The sequence below is a fragment of the Octodon degus genome, unplaced genomic scaffold (assembly GCF_000260255.1).
Source record: "Octodon degus isolate 3935 unplaced genomic scaffold, OctDeg1.0 scaffold00047, whole genome shotgun sequence".
Classification (NCBI taxonomy): Eukaryota; Metazoa; Chordata; class Mammalia; order Rodentia; family Octodontidae; genus Octodon; species Octodon degus.
In genome coordinates this window covers 13,247,520-13,255,696 of record NW_004524623.1, presented here as the reverse complement: position 1 = coordinate 13,255,696, position 8,177 = coordinate 13,247,520, and positions in this window count along the sequence as shown.

Below are 8,177 nucleotides of genomic sequence, written 5' to 3'. Positions count from 1 at the left end.
TTTCATGAGAGTGGGGAGAAACCTGTTACTACCGTAAGGGTGCTCATGCAGACTCAACTAATTGAGAGGAAGAAGTGACAGCACTGACTCCGGGCTGCTTGAGCAGCTCCCAGCTCCCAGCTCCCAGCTCCCAGCTCCCAGGAGAGAAGAGGTACCAGGCCCAACCAGGCGCACAAGATGGATGTGTGTGTGCTTAGGCTTTTTGTTTTAGGACACAGAAGAAAGAAGTTATCTTTGTAATATCCTTTACTCAAAGCTCTCTAAACACACACTGAAACTATTCAAGCTGAGCTGAGACTGGCTCAGTGGTAGAGTACTTGCCTCAAATATGAGAGTCCTGCATTCACTTACCACTGCCACCACCCCTTTTCAAAAAGAAAAAAAGAAATTAACAAATGGAGTTGTTTTATACCAGTACACTGGCTGAACCTCAATTAGAGTACCAGTTCCTATCTGAATGAATTCAGAGGGGAAGGGGAGATGTGTGCCTTCCTGGGCGGTGAGGGAACTGCAGAGTGGGACCTGTGAGGGGAGCCTTCGGGAAATGTGGGGGAGATGTTTGGGTTAGGGTTTTGCTAATGAATTTGTATTTAGGCTAGCAGAATGAATTACAGTGCAGTCTCCCAACTGTTGTTATCAAGCTTATTTTACCACTTCGCTTTTTATTTTTCTATTTTAAATTATAAGCAATGCTGAGCCAAGTAGGCTATATTTGTACTCCCCATCTTGTGTGTATGTTGACACTATTTGTGTGTTGACAGCCCATCAGGAGGTTGTGTTTTCTTTCAGTCTATGCTGCAGGATGTTCTTTGTTGCTGTGCCCCAGAGTCTCGGCCTCAGCAGGAATCTGTCTCTCGAGGCTGGTCTAATCTCTCTCCTGTCGTCTTCCTGGTGCTCATCATCATCAATAAACTGTCCATTTGCCCTTGAAAAGTGTTAATAACATTCTCTTTCCTTTTTCTTGAGGAGGCTCAGCTTGGAGAGCTACCTGATGTCAGTGCTCTCAGGTTCAGATTTCAGAGCATTTCACTTTATGTTAAGGATGTTCAGCTCGTATTGGTTTTGGAAGTCATAACCATCTTGGGTTCCGATCTCTGCTATGCACCTTATTGATGTAACCATGGGCCAGGTGCTTGTTTTTCCTGTCCGTTCTCCTCTCTGGAGTGACAGTTTTCAGCCCCAAGTGATTGTGAAGGTTAAGTAAGGACCTATACGGAGCACTCACGGTGTAACTGACACTACCCAAGTGAGGGCTGTTGTGACTATAATTGTTATGAGTGTTATTAGTCTCATGGAATTCTCTGCTCATGTGAAGATCCAGTATACTACTGTATTTAAATTATAGCTTTGTTAAGCAGCCACGATATTGAGCTGAGGATGTGGCTCAGTGTAGCTTTTATCTAATAGGTGAAGCCCTAGGCTCAGACCTCAATACCACCCAAAAAAAACGCAAACAAGTTCAAATAAAGAGATCTTAATAAATGTTCTTTCATACTCGGACATGCTTTTTTTTTTTTTTTTTAAAGAAAAACAAAGCAAAGCCTTTCATTATAGCACTTCATTTTTAAAACGGCATTTTATGTCTCATTCTTTGTCTGGCCTGAACCTTTACACTTTAACCTCTATCTGTCTGATCTGTCTGAGCAGTTTGTTCTGTTGTTTTAAGGACAAGTCTGTTACGAAGTTTGAATTGACTTAATATTTACCAATTTAGTTAATGCCAAATGAATAATTTATTTTTATTTATTTTTTTAGTTTAGGGAAGGGTCTACAGGGTGTTTAGGGTCTCACTACTAGATCAGACTCAGAGATTCTCCTGTTTACAGCCTCCCAGAGCTGGGATTACAGGCGCACACCACAATACCCAGTCTCAGTTGCCATCTCAGCTCGCCCTGAGGGCGGGGCTGTGGCCAGCATGGCAGGCCCAGGGATTGAACACCTGGCCCCTGCGCCTGCTTGCAGGTGCTTTAATCTACTGAGCTATTTGGCCGGCCCTAAATGAAGAATACTTAGAGCCATGTTTGTACCCTATTATTTTTTGGTAACATGGGCTTTATGCTGATAACAACTGAGTGAGTCCTGCGTTCACAGGACTGTGGCGCCTTGGTTAAGAAACTTCGTTCTTTCTGTGATTCTGGTTGAAAACCAAATGGATGAGACCCAAATCAAGTTCAGTGCATAGGCTCAATGTTGATTCCTGATGCATCCCCCAAAATGGGCATTTTGCAATCCTCCCCTCTATTTACTCGCATCAGCATGAGCTGGTGCTGTCTTCACTGTCATTGAGGAGGAAATTCAGGGCCAGGAAAGCTAAGGAACTCACCAGGTAGCCAGCAGCTGACTGAGTGGTGGCACCATGAACTGGAGTGCCCTTCCCCAGAGTGTTTCCCACCTCACCCACATTTCCCCTTCACCTTTCCTGGCTGTCTCTGTGTATCGTGCAGTAACCAACTGAGTCAGTTCTCTTAGAACACTGTCCACCAAAGACTTGGCTGAGTGTGCAGCAGGAGCCTTGTGTAAATGCAGGTTTTAGAGACACTGTCTTTCCCATTACAGAAAGATTTTGCTTAAACAAATTAAAACCAAGAGTTACTGTGTTGACTCCTAATCTGGAGCACCTTACCCTTCTCAACTCGGAAAAGGGCTTTCAGGACGGATACTTCATTTCCTACTCACTGGTAAATGTGTACCACATTTAAAAATGTTTCCGTTGTCACGAACACCTAAAGCAAGTTGAAGTAGATGGATTTCAGTGATGAAACTGCCTGTCTACACTGATTTGAATTCTTGTCAATAGCCTATGTGAACAGACACAGTCTGCTGTTGAGGGATCAGGTATAGCCCGGCGCTTCTCAGTGGCAGTGAGCTAAACATGTTAAGTAGAGAGTGCACCCAAGGGATGAAGGCTCTCTGTGGGACCCCACATCCCCAAAGGCCCTTTCTTCTGCAACCTAGATATCTGAGGCAGGTTGAAGACTGGAGTGAGATTTGCCTTTGAAAAGAATAGTGGAGAAACAAATAACAGGGAGTTTCAACACCAGTGCTGCTGAACCTGCGATACCAATAAGCAAAGTCTTGCTGGCCACCTCTGGCTCTTCACAGAGGAGGAAGTCAGTGGTCGCCTGCTCTTGGCCATACCGAGAGCCCTGCACCTGCGCCTTTAGGTGCTCTGATGCCCCTCCAGGATACTGTGTAGGTCTCTGTCGAAAAGTGGAAGCTAGGGCTGGAGAGATGGCTCAGTGGTCTAAAGCACCTACTTGGAACAAGCTTGGCAAAGCACAAGGACCGCGGTTCAATCCCCCAGCACCACATGCCAGCCAGCCCCGCCCCCTGGTGGGCTGAGCTGGCCACACACACACACACAATAAATAAATGTAATAAAAATAAATAAATATTTAAAAAAAAAAAAAGAAAAGTGGAAGCTCCTTGTCCTTTTCATGAAACTTGGGAGCCTTTCACTCACAAATTGCTAGTCAAATTCAGGTGGACAGCATAGCTTATTGGGTATGAGTTTCTAAGTGATAAAAGCAAACCTGATATTCTCATGACTATAGTGTGGCTCCCCATTACGTGGAGTGTAAAAGCAGTAGAATTTGCAAGCTTTAGCCAGTATTTTTAACTTCATGATAAATGCAATCTTAATATTGATGCTTATATCAATATTATGATGCTTTTTTTTTTTTTTTTTAATGTGTTTGGTACAGGGTCTCATTATGCAGCTTGGACTCATAGTGATCCTCCTCTGTTTTCAGCCTTCCCAGTGCTGGGATTATAGGCATGCATCACCATGCCTGGACTCGGTGGCTAGCTCAGCATGCCCAAAGGCAGGCCCAGTGTGGCATGTTGTTCTGGGGATTGAACCCCAGTCCCTGCACTTGCCTAAGTAGGTGCGGAGTCCACTGAACTATCTCACTGTGCCTTCATGATGCTTTTTAAATGGCCAGACTTACTCAATTGAGATAGAAATATGGTCCTTTATTATACTTTAACAGTCTGATTTTTTCCAGGCCAGCCAGATAGCTCAGGACTAAAGTGCCTGCTTAGGCCATGCGCAGAGACCAGGGTTTGATCCCGGCATGCCATGCCGGCGCTACCCCTGGGGTTTGCTGAGATTGCAATTGACTGATTGAGACTGCAGGATGGTGCACACCTGTAATCTCAGCACTTGGGAGGCTGAAAATAGGAGGATCACTATGAGTCAGATCTGTGCAGTGAGACCCTGTGGACTCTGTACTAAATACATTTTAAAAAATAGTCTGATTTTCTATTGTCTGTGTACTTGATCAGATGACCAGGCTATTGGCTACTGCCCATGAGTGGTAAAAATCCAGATAAAAGGGTGTTTACCAGTCAGTCCGCTAAATGGATTTGGTTTTACTGTTTACCATGGAACCTCCATCTGTAAAGCAGACAGCCTTTGGTCAATGAGAGATGTTCACAGGGCACAGGCCAAGTGCCAGTAGAACCTGGCAGCTCTCAGAGCTCTGGGCAGAGTCTCCCTGCTTTATTCTCCTCACGATCCCCTGATACTGTGACCCAGTTTTTCTGACCTCACTGAAGTTGCTATGGGTGTTTTGGGCTCCAAAATTATGTCTTTCTGTCAAAAGGTTGGTTTTAGTTAACATCTGATTAAAAACTGGCACTTACCCCTAGGATGGAAACTGTCACTTTCAGATCCCCCAGCTTCTGCGCTGCCCAGTTAGGACTTCTGTGCAACACTGTAGCCTTTTTGCCACACTGGGTAGATGCAGGGCTGTGATTCATTCTCTTTTTTTTTCTGTTCAGGGACAGTTGCTTCATGCTTTCCATTTCACAGCACTAGTCAGATGTAAGATCCATCCCTGGAAGACACTTGGGTAAAACCATTTTAATCTAATCTCACTCAAACTCCACATTTATCCTATCTGCTTCAACATTAATATGATGTCCTAGCTATGGACAGACATCAGTGGATCTTGGTACAATGGTGCCTGAGTCCCACAACCCTTTCTCCTCCACTCCCTGACCAATTTCATGCACTCCTGTGCAGTAGGGTTTGGGCCCTGGCAGGGATTTGAGCTGAGAGAGCTTGGTCCTTTGATTGATCTTTCTCTTGATTAGTCTGTTGTCCCATTGGATTTCCATCCATCTTTTATTTCCTTTTTTCCTTCTTCCTTCTTTCCTCCCTTCGCTCCCCTCCCCTTCCCTTCTCTCTTTCTTTCTTGTCTTGCAGTACTGGGTATTAAACCCAGAGCTTTCACACTGAACTACATCCCTGATCCTTTATATTTTTTTCTTTTTTCTTTTCTTTTTTTTTTTTTTTTTTTGGTGGAACTGGGGCTTGAACTCAGGCCCTTGAGCTTGCCAGGGAAGTGCTTATTCCACTGAGCCATCTCCCCGGCCCCTATACTTTTTTATGTTGAGGTATAGTCCTGCTAGGTTATCCAGGTGGAACTCAAAACTTGCTATCCTCTATAACCCACTAATATAGACTGCTAGACAGTGTTAGATTGTTTAGTTGAATTCAAACACCTATAGTATTTAGATGCCAATAGAATATCTATCTGTGACAGAACTAAAAAAGGGGGAGGATACAAAGGAAAGCTCATTTTGTATTGATATATTCAAAATAGTTAGGATAGATATACAGCTACTTTTGCTTAATTCAGTGAGAAAGAGGTGTACTAATAGTGTTTGGACAGGATATCCTGTTTGCTTTTTGTAGTATGGATAACCACTAAGAAGATAACAATGTACAATGTATTGATTATCAAAACTGTCCTATTAATCAGCTTTGAAACTGTCTTATTCATATTTGTTTCTCAGTAAAATTAAAATAAAAACTTGTTATCCTCGTTTCTCTGCCTCCCGGCATGTTGGGATTACAGGTGTGCCCCCCACCACATGCCTGGGTTTATTTGAGCCCTTTAACATTAGGAAGCTGTTTTGGGTCCTCTGGTTCACCCAGCTTTGGATAATGCTCAGATCTTTGTTTTAGTGTAATGTAGTAGTGCACACTTATCATTCCCACTCTGTGTTAGGCTGAGGCAAGAGAATCATAAGTTTGAGCCCAGCCTGGGACCCTTATGACTGAATAAGAAGTTGTCTCCAAAACTTTTTTAAGGGCTGGTGAGATGGCTCAGTGGCCTAAAGCACCTACTTAGAACAAGCTTAGCAAAGCACAGGGACCGCGGTTCAATCCCCCAGCACTACATGCCAGCCAGCCCCGCCCTTTGGTGGGCTGAGCTGGCCACACACACACACATACACAAATAAATAAATAAAATTTAAAAAAAAATTTTTTTTAAGAAAAGCTGGGGATGTAGTTCAGTATAAAGACTCTGGAAAAGACTAAAGCACCTGCTTAGGCAGAATGCAGGTATTGGGGTTCAATCCCCAGCACCACATGCTATGCCTGCCCCACCCCTGGGGCACGCTGAGACCCCGATTGAGACTGGGCTTCATGGCGCACACCTGTAATCCCAGCACTTGGGAGGCTGAAAGCAGGAGGGTTACTACAAGTCCAATCTGTATAGTGAGACCCTGTACTAAATACATTTAAAAAAGAGAGAGAGACACTCTGAGTTCAGTTCCCAGCTGCTGCCACCACCACCACCGCACATGCACGCACGCATGCACACACACACACACGTGAAACTCTTATTTCCATTCCATCAGTGACCATTTTATCTACCCCATTTTGTTAAAACCATTTAAAACTTCCTACCTTGCTGAAATAAGTTTCAGTTTGCCTCTACATCTTCGTAATCTCTTATTAACCAAACTAATGTTTTTATTAACATCTGTGAGAGGAGAGGAAGCTGACATAGCAAAATCAAAAGTTTTTCAGATTGCCCAATTTGGCAGCAGACGGATCCTGAGAGATGCCCACCTAAAAGGGATTGCTTAGCCACAGGGTCTGACCCAGGGACAGGAATATTCACTGGGTAACTATCCTGACTGTGCTAAAGCCAGGGCCACAGGGCTGTCAGACACAGTGGGCCAGAGAGTTCATCCAGGGCATCCTCTTGGCATTTCCAGAGGAAGCAGCCAGTCCTCCTTGGGATGAACAGGCATTACCACAGCTCTTGTCCAGTCTGAGAGCTGGCTGGCCCCTCGGGGTGGTCTATAAGTGTCTGGATCACAGGGAGCCCCCTGCAGCGATTCATTCCATAGTGAGCCTGTGGCTGCTACACCAGCCCAAGTGTAGTCTGCTCTGCAGTGTTTACAAAGGCATTCCGCTGATTTAGTCAGTTAGCCAGGCATCCTAGCCTGGAGTCCTAACACTCTGGGAGGCTGACGGGAGGATCGCTGTGAGTTTAAGCCAGTCTGAAGTATGGTAGGGAGACCCTGTATCAAAACAAAAATGAGTCGGTGCCATAAAGATTCTTCAGGAAACCATGACACTGAGCTGCTAAAGGAAGGGAGCCTCACACTGTATTCCAACTTCAGTGGTTTCTTAGTTTTGCCCTTCCCGGTGAGTTGCTTTTATGATCAGAAGTCCTTTGAGTACTCTTGCTGTTGCCACATGATTTTTCCATTTGGGGTGGCTGTGAGGCTTGTGTTCAAGCTCAGGCCAGCCAAAATCTGAGCTTCGTGTAGCCTCCAGGTCCAGCCTAGCAGTCTCTTCATTTCATTTCGGCTTTTGGATATAACAATAAGGAAGGGATTTTGGTTTGCTTTTTTTCTTACTAGCTTGTGTTTAAGTATCCAGTGAACAAGCTCCCCAGTGTGGATCCATCTCTAAATCCTACTGGTTTTACCTTTGGGACATGACCCTAGTACAACTGTGGCTTCAAACCTAGTTCACCTGTGAGTGCCTGTGTGGCTGCTCTGAAACCAGAGTTCCTCACCGTTTTGTCTCTTTTCCCAAACTTACGTTATCAGAGTCTGGGACCTTTAGTGAATCAGTGCATTCCTATACCTACCAGATGACACCTGCCCTACGGTTAGCTCAGCTCTGCCCCTACCTGGAGTTCAGTCCATGGGGCTTTCCTCACCCACAGTTCCAGCCACAGACAGGGTGCATAGCTACCTACCTTTTTTTCTTTTTAACTCTAAATTCAGGGGTTTCCTTGACACCCTTCCAACGTATAAGTTGGATAACTTGCTAGAATGGTTCATAGAACCCAGGACAGCACTTTACCTCCTGTTAATCAGTTTTGTTTTTTTAAACCAGGAATGGGGCTGGTGAGATG